Source organism: Rhinichthys klamathensis, unplaced genomic scaffold (assembly GCF_029890125.1).
Source record: "Rhinichthys klamathensis goyatoka isolate OS25496 unplaced genomic scaffold, OSU_Roscu_1.1 h1tg000485l_1, whole genome shotgun sequence".
Taxonomy (NCBI): Eukaryota; Metazoa; Chordata; class Actinopteri; order Cypriniformes; family Leuciscidae; genus Rhinichthys; species Rhinichthys klamathensis.
In genome coordinates, this window is record NW_026606972.1 from 2,602,237 (window position 1) to 2,616,532 (window position 14,296).

Consider the following 14,296-nt stretch of genomic DNA (forward strand, 5'->3'; position numbering starts at 1 on the left):
CTAACCAGTTACAGTTTCACATTCAGACAAATTGCTTGTACTGTAACTAGAATAACTTACCTCTGCTAATGGAGCAGAGGTAAATGAGACGGGACAGTGACCGAGTTGGCCAGGCCCCCTCGTACTGCTGACGTTGCTGGCCCGATTGGGCAAGTGACAGTTTCACAACGGTCCCGAGCGTCCTTCACGCTGGCCCCGAGCCATCGGGCAGTCATTATTATCAAGCCCTTTACAATATTTACCTGGTCACAACCGGTCTCAATAGACATTCTAAAAAAGCATCAGTATACAACAAAAGTGTCAAAACGAAATGAGCATAAATATACAACTTTATATACAAATGAAAAACAAATTTAATGTTAATACTGATCAAAGAAATCTCAACTGCATATATATATCTCACATAACAATATGCTGATATAGTGACCGTTCCTCCTTCGTTTGTTTTAGTTGTGATTTAGACCCAAAGACCTTCTGGCTCTCACAAAACACTGACGTAAGTGGAAGAACAGAAGATACTGAAGAAGTTGCTTTTTCCTTCCATTTTCTCATTGAAGTGAATAAAAGCTTTGTGCGGACAGACGGCTTTGATCATCAGTTGCGGAGTACCCAGTGTCCTCCTCATTCATCATAATCATACATTCTTACGCTAATGGAGAGAAGCAGGTAAAAAAAATCAATGTAAATATTGAGAGCTTGCTTGAATTAGACGGTTGGAGTATTGATGAAGAAGTGTCCTCTACAGCTTTCGACTGTTCATTTGAATTCGAGATTAAGATGGCCAGAGGTGTTTGCTCTCGAAACAGGGAAACACTGCGTGCTAATGGACAGGAAGTGCTGTTGAATATTCATGAGAGAGACTGACCATCAAGTGTGGTGCTAGAGGTTTAGCGACAGTTTCAAGAGATGTCCATGAGGAGAAAATAAGAGTATACAGGCATTTCGTTTTTGAAAGACTTACGTGGTCATACCAGAGATGTTTGGCAACAGAAGCTTGAGTTCTTGAAGCAGTATTGAGATGGACGGCTCTGATTTAGGTGGTTTCTCATACAGACATGATTGTTGTCAGCCGACAGTACTTATGTATTTCAGAAGTACTTGGGAATATGGTTTTAGCATTGGATTGATTGAAGGATTTGTGAGTACTTTGGGCTACACACAGTTATTATCAGTTGAAACAGATTATCTGGTCAAATGCTTCGATTTTAGTTACTTCAGTTACAAAATCTGTGCTGTTGTTTAGTGGCAACATGTATATTTCTCCCAAAAATGAAAGTACTGTTATAATTTATTCTCATGTTGTTCCAAACCCATGTGACTTTCTTTTTCTTTCATTGGATACAAGAGGACACATTTTGAAGAATGTTGATGCTGCTCTTTTTCCATACAATGAATGTGAACATTGGTAGAGAACATCTACTTTTATGTACGGTGAAAAAAAGATTAATTAAAACATCATAGAACTTGCATGTGTGGGAAGTACAAGACTTGCAGGTTTCTCATTTGCTCCGCAAGTGCACAATATTTTCACTATAAACGCACAAGTGAATTGACCCAGTCAGTTATCTATAGTATCAGTGGGGAAAGCATGTGCAGCTATAGTAACGCATGACATGTGTCTCATGAATAATTTATGCGGCAAATTTTAACGCTAATGTCAGCATCAAAGAGATCCTTCTAACTGGCTTTCCTTACATCTTCACATGAGAAACCATCTCCAGTGAGCTGAGATAACGGCTTCTGACTGTGTCATCATTACTGGTTTTTCATGATGCTCCATCTTGTCATTGTGCATGAGTTATGTACTCTAGACTGTGTGATATCAGTTACATCTGGGCGATATATGAAATAGTTCTGGAGATTTAAAACTAAACAATGATTTAAGTAATTAATATAAAGAAGTTTTAAGTTATATTACTCAGTTTTATCTGCTTTAGTTTGAGGGCTTGCACCATTTTGAACAATACAATGTCATGACTGATTCTGAATTCGCCCATGCATTAATTAACCAAAACACCCCAATGCTTTGCATATCTGCACAATCTGCTCATGTGCAGAACACTAACCACATTTGACCAGATGCATATTCCCCTTTTAAATTGGACCGAAGGGAAACCAAGTTTCTCATTTTCCTTCTGCCTCCAGCAATACAGCCGGGCTGAATGGAGGAAACTGCTGCGTTTGGCAGCTCTGCAGGGCTGTGTTCCCAGCAGAGTGCCCAACTGTACAGAATGCAGCGAGCTTTATAATAAACGGCTGGATAAATGCACAATCACTTAAACACAGCATCGTGGCTCTTATAGGGGTTATTGTGTCTCCTGCTCCGATTATTAAAACCGCATGCGGTCCTTCCGCCTACTTTACTCTTATCAGCCCTTTCGGAGCACTAATTCTTGTGGCCCCTTTTGGGACGCGCCGTACAATGAGAGATTTATATTACATTATGTACAGAGTCTGAAGGGAGTGTGAGTATATGATATGGTTAATTGCTCCCATTTATCTTGTCTGGAGAAAGGTAGATTCTCTAGCATAGCCCACCTTCCAGCTGCCCGTTCCTGTGCATGCTGGGAAGATCTGATAGGTGGATATTTCTGCATATTGGAGCTTAGAGACAGTGGTCCACATTCTGTCTCCACTCACACCTGCTGCCCATTAGTTCAACTTGGCAGGGAGTTGCACGCAATTATCAAGGCCTCCCTGAGCTCTGCGGCCAATAAGAAGGAGCTGTGGATTTGCTGACACTTGTCTGACAAATGCCTGCTGTGCGCCACCATTACCTAGCACTGTCATTGGCTGTGTTCAGAAGAGGATGTCACCATACTGCTCATAAAGTTTTTGTAATATGCAGTATGTATATTGCATGTTATGCGGATTTTCTCTATGCCTGGTATATTTGCCAAAATGTGCATGATTCACCAGAGCAGACAGCGAGGAATACAGTTTCCGATGATGCAATGTGCTTGACATGATCTTCTTTTTTCAGTACAATATATGAAGTCAAAGCAACATCGACTGCAATACCTTTTTCTTGTCTCGTTATTTATCATACTACCAACCACACTTTTTTTTAAAAACTCAAAATTGGATTCAAAATGTGAAATATTGATGATAACTGTATACCACTGGCTCTTAAAAAAGTCTACTAAAAGTCTACTAAGGATTCATGATATATTAGTGCCTTATTGGTTTCAGACAATATTTGGTATTTAATTGTTCATGCTAGTTTCCCCTAGATCTCCATTTGAATATTGATATATGGAGAATGAGATCTTGGGGAAACAAGCATCAAATAAATGCAGGATTGATGAGCATAAGAGCATAATGATTTTAAATCATCCTGTGACCCCCTAGTCTGTCTAGTACACCTGTTTAAGAACCAATGCCTGATATTTTTTCAAATTATACTTATGTAAAATTTGTGGGCAGTATACCATGTATTGTGCACTGCAGTAAGCAGTATGCTAGCATTCCATTTCAGATGACCACTGACTGGCATCCAATCACTGCAGAGGTCTTGTCACAGGACGTAAGTATAATCAGTGTCTATGAGACCATTGCTGTGATGCTGCTGTACCCGCGTCGTTGGCAAATGTATGCTCTTAGCATTAATAAACTGGGTCTTTAGTAGATGTCGAATGAATAATTGAAGAGTCTAGTTTTAGTGTTTCACAGTCATAAAAATACAGTGCTTCTCGTAACATTGCTGTAACCACTCTTGGAACAGGATATTGTTTTCCTTTGTAACAACTCTAAAAACTATTTCACCAGCCCTATTACACAGCTTGTCGCTTTTCATTTGCTTCTAGTCTTTTTAACAAGCCTGCTTTTTCTTTAAAGGTTAGCATGTAACTCTGAATCTTTCCTTTTCATTCAATTTTATTCAGCTATAAACCCGTTTCCTGCTTCACTGCATGACAAACGTGTTTTATCTTGGGTTAAATAGTGATTTTGTGCTGTGTTACGTGAAGGACCAGCAGTCAGAGGCAGGTGTGTGATGGGTTTTGGGTGTTTAATCTTCTTATCGTGAGCTGGCACACGGTCTAAAGGGCGGCGTTGAAGCAATGAACCCACTTGACCTCGGGCAACTGCTGCTGGCAAGAGCAACACTCCCCTATGTCGTGGCGCTAGCATGCTAATTCAAAAGAAGCCCCCTTTGCCACATTCCCCCCTGTGATGCAAGTCTGTTGCTGGTCTGGGTCTGAGCCGCTGGGGATTAGCTGGTCACACAAGTGCCATTGGCACCATGCCGAAGAGTCAGACTGTCTGGGTGTCACAATATGACTGAATCACCATAAAAATGTAACCCGCAGCTTACAGGAAACTGTGCAAATGTGAGAGGAGAAAGAAAACATTGGCCATTTTCCAACAAGAAAGAATCTGTCACTCAGTGTTGACTTTCAAAAGAAACATCACTGTTGCACACACACATCAGTTTGCTGTTGTCAACATTTGTCACTCTGTCTCACTCTCTGTCTGTCTCTCTCTCCTTCACATTTCTTAACCTTGGCAGTTGTTTGAGTGTTGAAAAGAAATAAGGTGTCAGTTTCTTTATAGGACATCCGTTGGCACATTTGATGTTTGTCTTAAGTTATTATTTTACAGTTTTAAGGTGTATGACAATTTATAGCTATATATTATATTTTTAATTATTTTGTTCGTGTTTAACAATAGTTAGACCTCCTAGAAATAATGTGGGGTCCCTTGATCATTTGGCTCTACTTTATCAGTTTAAATTTATTTAATTTATAGAGGTATAGGGATGCAACAATATGGTGATTTTTCTCAGACTCTATATTATATTATATTATATTATATTATATTATATTATATTATATTATATTATATTATTTTATTTTAAATTATTTTATTTGTGTTTAACAATAAGTAGACCAGACATAATAGACTAGAAATAATGTGGGGTCCCATGATCATTTGGCTATTGGCCTGTTTTATTCTTTGTACCAATAGGATAACATTTATCGCTATACTGATGTGAGTCAAAGTATTGTGCATCACTAATCAGAAGTAGCTGTTACCAAGAAATCAGATTTGTGATTTTCTAGACACTAGAATATCATAAAGACTTTGGGGTGGGCTCTTTTGACTTGGGTCCCACTTAGCATCGTCCCACAACACCCTAGCATTCTAGCATTTTCATCATAAAATGTAAAAGTTTAGTTCTCTTCTTTGTTTATTTATTTATTTCCTAAGCATTAATCCAGACCCAAGAAATGTCCTGACATGAACCTAGTCTTATTTTCTTTGACACAAACACATTATAACACCATATTGTCACACATAGATCAGTTCTAGATTGAAATTCTGCCTGAATGGCTAATTGAGTTTCATATGTCACTGGTTTTTCCTCCCAGGGAGCTTTATCTTATGAAATACATCCCCCGCTGCCCTATCTAACCAAATAATTCAAATAGCTTTCCTAAAGCTCCAGGAATCCTTGTCCTTGGCTTTCTGCTTTACCCATGATGCCATTCTCTTTGGTTATTGGTTGCACTGTGGTGAGGAGATGAGATTGCTTTCTCCTCCAGTTTGAATATCCCTCATCGATTGTGCCTATATTGAGATACAGCAACACTGCGACTGTTAGAGGCCGGTCTTAAATCACAGGGAAGCATATGCGCTTACAGCGGGATTGGGAATTCAAATGGATCGCCAAAGCTGTATGGAAAGTATACTGTGTCTGTATGTCAACCATAAACTTTCATAGCAGCCTTTCTCCAGCTGTATCGACACTAACATGCTGATTTCCTGAAGTATAGGCATGTCAGAAAGGAAAACCGCAAACTAAGTCGGCAAAATGTGTCGTTGAAATAGAATACCATTACTTGACTAGTGAGGCGAAAGTGTAAGTGAGTTTCATTGTGGGCAGAGGAATAAAAAAAAAAAGAACAATTTGTATCTAATGTTGCATCCAATATAAATGGTAATCATTTTGGGGGTTCAGACACGCACTCTCTCACGGTAATCAAAGTGCCTGAAAGCACACGGCTCTAGATCTAGTTTTAGGATGCTCTATCAGATATCAGAGCTGACAGTATAGGGGTAATCATAAGTCGGGCACTAATTCAACAAATCTTGTCATACTTCTTTTCCCACCTAATGGGAAAATTCAAGGTTCAGTGACCTGTGCAATGAGTTAAACTCTGAACACTGTGACTCACTATATGCCACTTTATTAGATCACATTATGCAGGTGTTGAGCGCTCAGGAGGTGGTCGGTTTGATTTCAGACCTTAATACTCTCTTGGTTGATGATTTTTCATTTAGTTATGAACATTAAGTGCATGGAATTTGCATTCATACAGTATATACTTGAATAAGTCCTTCGATGTATTGCAATTGAACTCAGACACGTAATTCACTGAAAGAATTAATTGTGTATTTATATTATATATAAAATATGACATATATAATTATTTTATAGTATACAACCCACTTGAACTTGACGCACAACGTAATGACGGCAATTGACGCCTCTCGCGGTTCAAACAAACAGGACTGGGCATTCGTCATTACGTTGTGCATCAAGTTCAAGTGTTACTCTTTTGGCGTTACAAATCGATATGTACGGCCGTCTGCCGTCTACACGAACACATCGCTTCACTTCAGAAGACCTTTATTAACCCCCGCAGATCTGTGTCGAGCACTTTAATCATGAATAGATGCGCTTTAATGTACTTCCAAAGTCAAACAGCCATTCACTCTCATTATAAAGCTTGGAAGAGCCAGGACATTTTTTTAATATAACTCCCATTGTATTCGTCTGAAAGAAGAATGTCATGGGATGGCTTCAGGGTGAGTAAATCATGGGCTAATTTTCATTTTTGGGTGAACTATCCCTTTAAGCGTGCATTTTCGCAATCTAGTAAACAAGTTAATAAAATTAAAAAATATCTTTAAAATGTCTTTAAAACTACTAACCTATTTCCTCTTCTATTTCAGCACGTTTAGTGTCTGGTTGGGTTGTGGGTTGATACCTTTCCTGAAATATAACTCGCAAATGTGGTGCAACTGGTGAATTTTGGAATGATAGATATCTGGACTCTCATATGCATGTCATATGAATTCCCTGTAGGGTTGTTTTTCAGTGTATGCCTTGAATTCATTGAGTATATGCATTAAAATTGAGCACATAGCACTTTTGCATGTTATTCAGAAGACATGTACAAGTAACTGCAGAGTATTAGATGGTATTTGTCATCTTTTTGCGCTGATATCCGTTTTACCTGCATCAAAGGTGTAGCTGCTCTTGTTAACAACAGTAGGCTTATCCTATCTGAAGAAGCACACAAATACCCAGAAAGCTGGTGAAGAATACCACCTCTGCTACCCATCAAAGCCATGAGTCATTAGCACTCTTCCCACTCTTCCAACCACAGTGTTTGTTTTTGTTACACCTGGTCGTCAGAAACATGATAGGGTAACTGAGGTGTTATCACATCTACATTCCTCAACAGCAGTGCATCATTTTTCAGAACCTCAGGCCGTCAATTTTCATGCATCTTTATTTTTTTTCATTTTCTACCTTTGAGTTTGTTGCATTCTCACGTTATTGCCTAAGAGCAAGTGCTCTTTTTTTCTTTTTTTTTTCTTTTTTAAAGAAAGCAATACTTTTACTCAGCAAGGATGGGCTAAATTGATCAAAAGTGACAGTATAGACATTTATAATGTTACAAAATAATTTTTTCAAATAAATGTTTTGATCCTGATAAAACAGCATCACGGTTTCCAGAAAAATATTAATAAACTGTTTTCAACATTAATAATAAGAAGAAATGTATCTTGAGCAGCAAATCAGCATATTCAAATGATTTTTGAAGGACCACGTGACACTGAAGAAGAACAATAATACAGTATCTTTAAATAATGGATTTTCTCAGCAAACAGATCTCAAGTTTATAGTGTCTCAAGTAGAGAGATTTTTTAAACTTTGAGAATAATTGCAAGTCTAGAATGTAGAAACACGGTTGCATGTTTTGATATCTTCCCATCTGTTGCAGTCAGAATCCCTGGTCACGGGGGATTGTGCCTTGAGGATTGGTTTGTTTGTGCATAACCACAATTACATCTGTCACAGGTGACTCATGAGTTGTGGGGGCACTTTGCACCATGGGATACAGCGCAAGACAAGCTGGAGGGAAATTTGTGTGTCCTTATGGCACTATCTGACCGGAGTGACACTGACATTCTAGACTTGACATTCAGATCCATCGTGCCTGCCAAAATTGTACTTGCACATTTTAAACTTGCAAAATACACCAAGACTGATGTATTGTACCATTTAAAGCACTTTACCATCCTCAGATGACACTAATATTATAGCAATACCTTTAGTACAAGCAATACATTCAAATACACACCGTTTCGAAAGACACAAAACGATTTTTCAACTTCAATGCCATACAGTGACGTTAAACTCTGTTTCTCAAAAAAAGTCTTGTTTAAACTTTTATTCACCTCTGTTTAAAGGATGTCAGTTAGAATTGTAATCTTGGTGTCACTCTGAGTATCATTCCATTCCCATCAGGGTCTTTAGATACATTTAGCGGCGTCACATCAATAGTTATTAATCACATAGCTGTGCTGCCACAGATGAGCATCCATTACTCTCATCGACAGACACGGAATCAGGGTTTTTCACTCCTACCCGTAACCGTCCTACTCTACAATGGAATAAGCGTCAGGGCTGCACGATCACAACAGAACCGTAACGGCTGATTTAGGGGCAAATCGTCTTTACTTGCCGTAAATGTCACTGTAACCGTCCGTCTCATACGCAGAGCACAAAGCTGTCAAGGTTTTATTCTTGACACACTCTCTATCTCTCTCTTCACTACTGGCGTCATAGGAAAGATGCTTGTACTTGCACTACTTGTGTGGTGGTCATGCATGTTGAGCAGTGTTGGGAACGTTACTTTAAAAAAGTAATTAGTTATAGTTACTCACTACTTGTTCCAAAAAGTAACTGAGTTAGTAACTGGATTACTTTATAATAAAAGTAACTCGTTACCGGGGAAAGTAACTATTTGCGTTACTGTTAAAAAAAAGTTGCTATACGTCAAAGAATTTGGATTGTTTTTTGGAGCAGTTTTCACAAGTCAGTTGAAATGAGTAGAACAGACAGGTGTTTGTACGTAACTTTCGATATTTATTGCACGTCGACAGACAGCAAGAGGTTTATCCTGCACCTCAAGTATTATCTTTGTAAGAAAAGTAAACAGTTACACCATATAAAGTGCATTTAACTCTAGCGAATTAAATCAAACTCTCTCAACCTGAGACAACTGGTCAAGTAAACAACCTGTACTTCCAAGTGTTTTGTTCACAACAAAAGTAAACTTTTAAACTACAAATTCTTAATAAAATAAATCAAACTCCCAATGTCAGACAACTGGTCTGGTAGACATTCTGTACTTCAAGTATTTTCTTTAAAAGTAAACCGTTAAATAATATAAAGTGTGTTTGCAGTAACTGTAGCAAATTAAATAAATCAAACAAACTCTAACAACCTGACATAAATAGTCTGGAAGACATAGGCTGCTGTATTTCTTTATCTTCATTAAAAATGTTTAACAAGATGGAGTGCTTTTAAAGATTGAACTTTAGCTCCTAGATATATCTGTATCTATATATCTAGATCAAGCAGGGACACGTTTGTGTGCATTTTATTTTGTGATTTCACCGGAACGAATAGTCTCCGCAACGGCGATAGATTGAAGCATGCGTCCGAGTGAAGACTGCGCGCGCCGCGAGCCACAAGAGTACAACTGTATCCATGACAATGATCGCAGCAGCACGAGCGCTCAGCTGGATCTCAAAAAGACAGATTTAAGCGCTAGATATCTTATTTAATAGCGAACTAAATGAATCCTCTGCTAGTTAACTGGATATGTTTTATTTATTTGTATTAGGTATCCGTTCTATGACATTAGTATATGTTTTACTAACCGTATATTTACGTATATTGCGTCGTTGTACCCAGGACTTCTGAAAGTGCACTTCCGAATGCGTCTCTGTCCCCAGCACATTTCAAACCAAACTGACGCCCATGAATCAACGCATAGTAACGCACCGCATTTAACGTCCAGTAACGTTAACGGCGTTGTAACGGCGGGAAAAGTAATTAGTTAGATTACCCCGTTACTGAAAAAAATAACGTCGTTACCTAACGCCGTTCTTTTAAACGGCGTTATTCCAAACACTGGTGTTGAGCCTGACAGACTGTCAGGTGAAGAGTCATGTGTGTCTGGTTTGCCCTTCCAGTTGTAAAATAACACCCTCTCAACTGTCTCTTTACATAAATGGGCAATATGAGAAATAGTTTAATCAAAAAGAAAATTGTCACAATCTACTCATCCTAATATCACTCAAGCCATATATCAAGACAATATTTGCAGTCAATAATGTAAAATGGACTAGTTTTATTATACTTTATAGAGATGTAAGAACACAATATATTGGGATCCATATCGGCCAATATTAGTAATTTTAATTGATCTGTATCGGATATTTAATTGTGGACACTTTTTTTTTGCCTTCGATTTTAGATTAAATTGAATGTCATCTACCACTAACTTTAAGGTATAGAGTTAGAGTATGGCAAAGATTCAAGTGCACTTAAAGGGGTCATATAATGCCATTTTTGTACAAGCTAATATGATTCTTTAGGGTCTAAATTAAAAGTTTGTAATATACTTTAATTAAAAATTCTCATTAGTATTGTAAGAAAACACTTATTTTACCTGGTCAAAAACAGCTCTGTTTTCAGCACGCCGTTTCAGTGCATATGACTTTAAATGATCATGAGCTTTGCTGACTCCGCCCCTCTGTTCTGTGTACACCGTTTGTAACACAATAACACAATAACCATAACGCGTTGTTCAGTATAAACGTGGGATTATGAATTATATTGAGAACATCATACATAGAAAACATGCCGTAATGTACCCTGAGTGTAAACCTTAGACGCATTCATTGTGAAGCGTGCAGCTAGCGATTTGCAAAGATTAATATATTAATATAAAGTTTAATAAGACGTTACACTCACTTCCGTTCTTCTGGAGGTTCAGCAGGAACACGAATATCTGGTACCGATGCTTTTTCATGAGCAGCTTCTTAGCAAATCCAGCTTTATACTGATCCTCGTTTATAAAGCAGTCTGGTGTGTGAAATGATTCGCGCAAACATGAAAGCATTGACGTTGCTCGTGGGGAATATTCCCTTCGAAAACAAACACAGCCATTGCGTCTTCAGCGGTTCGGATTTAGGAACATTAAAATGACTGCTGTGTTCGTTATTACACCCAAGAACAGAACACCACAATCGCTTAGACGCCAAGACAGTGCTCCAGCATATCAACAATGACCGCGCCTGTCCGCGCAGACTATGATTGACAGCTGGTTCACAAGCGAGGGCGGGTCTGTGTTGACTCGCTCCTGTCAATCAACAATCGTGGGAGGGGCTTCCGAGCGTGTGACGTCACACGGTCGAACGGCTCAATTTGAGGCAGGGGAAAACATATAAGGAGATTAAAACAAAAACACTGGATGGATTTTTATCATTTTATGATGGTTGTGTACAGGCACTGCCAACACACATTTCAGTACAATCAACTTGTAAAAGTGCAGGTACCATTATATGACCCCTTTAAAGCACAAATGGAGGTTCCACTTCTATTATAGGGACTTTCTCATCTCAACTATCCAACTTTCTCATCAACTAATCTCATAATTTATAGGTTTTCTTTGGATTGTTTGTCGAGCCTTTGTCTAAAGACAATTTTCTACCCCTATGGGGTACCCCTGACTTGAGAAAAGTACAATCTCTTCTTGTTAAGACATTATAAACTGGTGAAATGTTTTGTTTTGTTTTCCATAGTTCAAGATATTTTGCACTCTAAGGCTGGTATGAGTAAGTAAATACTGTAATGTTGACCTCTTGTGGGATGTTTTTGCTGTGCGTGGGCAGCTTACCAGTGAACTGATCAGGGTTTCTGAAGAGATCAGACCAGTCCCTATAAACTTATCTCATCTTATATGGAGGTGTTTGCTAAATGTGTCTGAACTTAGTCATAAATATTTCTTGAAGCCAAGCTGTTTCATAACTGTTATATTATACTAGGTTTGCTTGGTTGGCTTTCATAAAGGAAAAATAAAAGGTCATCATGACATGTCAGTGACATTTGAAACCATTAGTGAGAGAAACTCAGTGGAACGGAGATATAGAGATCATCTTAATAAGGCAGCCTGGGTTTTGGAAGAGTAGCTGAGTTGTGGAAAACAAATGGCCCTGCGAATAAGACAGTGTTTCTCTTAGCCTGTGGTCACTGCACATTTTGGGTTTGCGGGAAGATACTTTTAGGTCAACACTAACAACTTCTGGGTAAAGCCACATAATATCCATTTCCCCCATAATATCTCCAAATGGTTTTCAAGCTCTGAAGCAAACCAGTTTTAGTGTCTATGACATTGACTTGTCATCCATGAGCTCATGAGTTACATAAGGCTGGCTGATCCCAGCTGACCAATATAATTTTTCAATTAAAACTGGATTTAAGTTGTCAAACAACAAATTATAGAAGGTTTGAATGATGAGAAACTAGCTCCTGTGCACTCAAGAACTAGATCCTGGCACATCAGGAATTGGGTAAACTAACTGATTCCAGTAGAGTTTTTTTTTTTTCTTTTAGCATGTTGCGAAGCTAAGCTACTGACGTGATGATCTAATTAGCACAAAACATATACAGGTCCTTCTCAAAAAATTAGCATATTGTGATAAAGTTCATTATTTTCCATAATGTAATGATAAAAATTAAACTTTCATATATTTTAGATTCATTGCACACCAACTGAAATATTTCAGGTCTTTTATTGTTTTAACACTGATGATTTTGGCATACAGCTCATGAAAACCCAAAATTCCTGTCTCAAAAAATTAGCATATTTCATCCGACCAATAAAAGAAGTGTTTTTAATACAAAAAAAAAAGTCAACCTTCAAATAATTATGTTCAGTTATGCACTCAATAGTCAATACTTGGTCGGGAATCCTTTTGCAGAAATGACTGCTTCAATGCGGCGTGGCATGGAGGCAATCAGCCTGTGGCACTGCTGAGGTGTTATGGAGGCCCAGGATGCTTCGATAGCGGCCTTAAGCTCATCCAGAGTGTTGGGTCTTGCGTCTCTCAACTTTCTCTTCACAATATCCCACAGATTCTCTATGGGGTTCAGGTCAGGAGAGTTGGCAGGCCAATTGAGCACAGTCAGAGCCGGATTAACGCAAAGGCAAACTAGGCACGTGCCTAGGGCCCGATTGGCGGGATGGGGCCCAGACAGAGGGATAAAAATAATAAAAAAATGTACAAATGTCCTATCTACAATTTATTTCAATATTTATTAATTAACTAAAAAATAGTGACGATGTTTATCTTAACCATAGACTGTTACATTACGTCACATTAACGCCAGCCCATCAGGTGCTGCGAAGCAAAAGCCTAAATGGGCACGCAGAGAAGCACAGCTGGTAATGCAGGTGTGTGCGTTGTCGTCATCTATTTTGGAGTGATTGCAATGTATTCTAAATATAAACTTGTACTGTAGATCAGCGTCATTTCTGGGAAAATCATTCACCGCTTTATTACGAGTTTAAAAGAGCGCGAGCGTCATTACCGTGCCCAGACGCGACGCTTTGAATTTGCGCGTACAATGAATAACATCGCGTCGGGAGCTGACTAAAAACGCTACAAAAGTAAAAGACAAGACGTTTGTATTCAAAGTTAAAAAGCCAACACACTACTACATTTTTAAATGTTTCAAATAAAGGATCTCATGGGTCTATCTTCTAAATTCTGCTGATGATTATACCTGTCTGACATCATAGCCTAATGGTGTGTTCACACCGAACGCGAATAGAGCGTCAAATACGCGTCTATCGCGTTTAGTTAGACGCTTGAACATTCGCTCGAGTTCAAATTTTTCAACTTGCGCGGAGGACATTCGCGGCAAACGCGTCGCCCAATTCGCGTCATTCGCAACGCCCGGCGCGAATGATGCGTCTATTCGCGTCGTTGCATTGACTTTGTATGTAATCTACTCGCCCAAATAATTAAATTCGCGTTCGGTGTGAACACACCATTAGGCCAATAATATCAGTTTAGATTTTTTTTTTCTAATCAGTAGCGATCGTGTCTTTCTCTTCCACTTGATTTGTGTACAGCATATTTAAGCTAGCAATGCAATGCATAATATCATATTACTTATTTTAATAATATGACAATATCT

General features: G+C 38.5%; 1 protein-coding gene across 1 annotated transcript in view; it reads left to right on the forward strand.

Moving 5' to 3' along the window:
- Positions 1–9,498, forward strand: part of rassf8b (Ras association domain family member 8b) — a 234,288-nt gene extending 224,790 nt beyond the window's left edge. The window contains exon 7 of the transcript XR_008804114.1: positions 9,487–9,498. The gene's annotated coding sequence lies outside the window, so the exon portion shown is untranslated. The remainder of the gene's footprint in view (positions 1–9,486) is intronic.
- Positions 9,499–14,296: the final 4,798 nt, after the last annotated feature.